Here is a 3,680-nt window from a genome sequence, read left to right on the forward strand (position 1 = left end):
TTGTGGTGGCGAAACCCACGCAGACACGGGGAGAATGTGCAAACTCCACACGGACAGTGACCCAGAGCCGGGATCGAACCTGGGTCCTCAGCGCCGTGAGGCAGCAGTGCTAACCACTGCGCCACCGTGCGGCCCTGCAGTTTCAGAATTTGAATTCCGCCTTTAAAATCAGTAACTAAAGCGCGGCATGTGGTACAGTGGTTAGCACTAGGATTGCGGCGCTGAGGACCTGGGTTCGAATCCTGGTCCTGTCCGTGTGGAGTTTGCACATTCTCCCCATGTCTGCGTGGGTTTCACCCCCACAACCCAAAGATGTGCAGGGTAGGTGGATCGGGCACGGTAAATTGCCCCTTAATTGGAAACAAAATAATTGGGTACTCTAAATTAAAAAAAAAAAATTAGTAAGTAAAAATCTGGGCGGGATTCTCCCCTACCCGGCGGGGCGGGGGGTCCCAGCGCCGAGGAGGGGCGTGAACCACTCTGGCATTGGGCCGCCCGGAAGGTGCGGAATCCCCTGTACCTTCAGGGGCTAGGCCTGCCCCGGAGTGGTTTGTGCCCCGCCGGCCGGCACGAAAGGGGCTTGGCGCCGCGCCAACCGGCGGCGAAGGGCCTCTACCGGCCGGTGCGAGTTGCCGCATGCGCAGGAGCGCTAGCGTGTGCTGGCGTCATCCCAGCTCATGCACTGGGGGGGGAGGGTTCATCTCCGCGTCGGCCATCGCGGACTTTTACACAAGCTGATGTGGAGGACTAGAGTGTCCCCACGGCACAGGCCCGCCCGCGGATCAGTGGGCCCCGATCGCGGGCCAGGCCACCATGGGGGCACCTCCCGGGCCCCCCCGCATCCCCCCGAGGACCCCGGAGGCCACCCGCACAGCCAGGTCCCGCCGGTAAGTACCTACTCTAATTACGCCGGCGGGACCTGCCGAAAACGGACGGCCACTCGGCCCATCGCGGACCGGAGAATCGCCGGGGGGCCGCTGCGAGCAGCCGCCGACTGACGCGCGCGATTCCCGCCCCCGCCAAGTCCTCGACGCCGGAGAATTCGGCAGCCGTCGGGGGCGGGATTCACGCCACCCCCCGGCGATTCTCCGACCCGGCAGGGGGTCGGAGAATCCCGCACCTGAAATCAATAACGGCCAAAGGTCATTGAATCCTAACTGGTTCAATAATACCCTTTGGGGGAAGGAAGCTGCCATTGTAACTCAATCTGGACCAACAGGCGACTCCAATCCCACAACGATGATACTGACTCTTTATTGCCCTCTGAAATGGCCCAGTAAGACTCTTATTGCCTCACCAAATAGGGATGGACAATAAATGCCAGCCTGGCCGGCAGGACCTCAGTCTGAGAATTTAAGTTGAGGGACTGGGTCAGATTGTTGGGATTGATCCAAATTCAAAGTGGCTTCAAGGAGCTGAGTATTAATCAACCTCATCGTCCACCTAATCATGGTTTTGACCTACAGTCAAGGAGTAAACAAATAGTGCTGGAAATAATCAGAAGGTCTGGCAGCATCTGTGGAGAGAGAAATACAGGCCTGGCTTTTCATTCCTGGTCGAATACACAGAGTCGGGACATTTCCCACCTCCATCAACCTGACCCGGGAGAAAGAGGCCAAGATGGTTGGAGCTTTGTTCTGCGGGGGTGAGCTGGATTTGAAATCAGGCCCGCAAGCTCCAGAATCAGTGTGGAGTCGGCCTGGACGGAAGGCCATTTTGGTGTCTCAGCATTTTGATTTATTATTTGTTTAAATAACGTCAATGAAAAAATGCCTGATACCTCTCGCCTCCTCCACACACTCCCCATGCCTCATCTATGCCATCAGTCCAAAGATGTGCAGGGTAGGTGGATTGGCCATGCTAAATTGCCCTTAGTGTCCAGAATTGCCCTTAGTGTTGGGTGGGGCTACTGTGTTGTGGGGATAGGATGGAGGTGTGGACATTGGTAGGGTGCTCTTTCCAAGAGCCGGTGCAGACTCGATGGGCCGAATGGCTTCCTTCTGCACTGTAAATTCTATGATTCTAAATATTTCTATGATACGTCATGCCCCATGTCCCCCCACACTTCTCTACCATCCCTCATGACTTTATCACACTCCATACCATCCCGTGCCCCTCACACACACCCATAGCCCTTTATAGACCCTATGTCAATTTAATGCTAACCCATCCCAGCCGCTGTCCCCCCCTTGTCCTTAGAGTGTCTACCTTATAGTCTCTCTATGCCAACTCCCCACAATCGCCACGTGTCTATTTATAACCTCACTATTTAACAAACACTCGCAAATTTTTTTAAAAATCAATACATTGAGATCCCTTTAAGTAACTTAACTGCTTATGAAAACAAACGTTTCACTTCAGTACTGAATCTCTTATGAAAAATATTTCTATTCTGTAATCACTTGGAGCTGTCAATCAAACTGCGCATTTATCAGGCATTCCACGGTAATAATGTTAGGTTGTTAAACCGGTCACACAGCATAAATCCTATAATGACCATCCTCATCTAAATCAACAGACAGAGTGAATTATTTCTTTTCATAAGTTTACAGTACCCAATTATTTTTTTTCCAATTAAGAGGCAATTTAGCATAGCCAATCCACTGACCCTGCACATCTTTGGATTGTGGGAGTGAAACCCATGCGGACACGGGAAGAATGTGCAAACTCCACACAGACAGTGACTGGGCCGGGATCAGACCCGGGATCAAACTGTGTCACTGTGCCGCCCAACGGTCAGAATGAAATAGCAAGCACTGTTTTTAAAACTCCACATTAAAAAATCCAATCCAAAAAATAAAGTGCAACATAGTTAAATCCTTTGACAGCTTTGGCAATTCCAATAAGTTTTGGCAGTTCCAATAAGCTTTTGACAGTTCTTTCAGTTCTTCGGCAGCTATGACATTTTCTTTGACAGCTTGATAGTGATTTGACAGTTCTTTGACAGTTTCCAATAAGTTTATGCATTTTTTGCACACAATCATGTCTACTTTTAGCAACCCCAAAGAGCTCCGACCTCTCCCAAAGATGTCCCAGTACCATATCCAGAGGGGTACATTACCTATCCAGTACCATATCCAGAGGGGTACATTACCTATCCAGTACCATGGCTATCTAAACAAATTCACAAGATTCAGACCTACTCCTATCTGGTCTCGTCTGCACGCTGAGTTTCAGACACCCACTTCACACGTGAGTGGAGGCAGCTGCTGATTCATATGGATAGTTGCCTTCTATGAACCACGGATGTGCAATATGGAACCGGTCCTCCCCCATTCTTACCGGGGTTTGGAAATGGGGTTTCAGGATTTGGGCGTCTGCTGTCATTTCCGCAGAGGTCCTCTCTGCGGCAAAAATGTAGGCTGCAATTAACGTTCCGAGAGGAATATTACTTTTCTTCAGTTCAAATAGCTTAAAATGTTAACTCTGTTCCTCTCTCTCCACAAACGATGTCAGACCTGCTGAGTATTTCCAGCGCTTTTTGTTTTTATTTCAGGTTTGTAGAATCCAGGGTATTTTCTTTCAGGGATAAACGGAGACTTATACTGAAACAAAAGAGAAAATGCTGGAAAATCTCAGCAAGTCTGGCAGCATCGTTTCAGATTCCAGAATCCGCAGTAATTTGCTTTTATTCAGGAGACTTATACTGTATTCTTTCTGAAGTAGCTCTGTGACAAGCC

This window comes from Scyliorhinus torazame, chromosome 21 (assembly GCF_047496885.1).
Source record: "Scyliorhinus torazame isolate Kashiwa2021f chromosome 21, sScyTor2.1, whole genome shotgun sequence".
Taxonomy (NCBI): domain Eukaryota; kingdom Metazoa; phylum Chordata; class Chondrichthyes; order Carcharhiniformes; family Scyliorhinidae; genus Scyliorhinus; species Scyliorhinus torazame.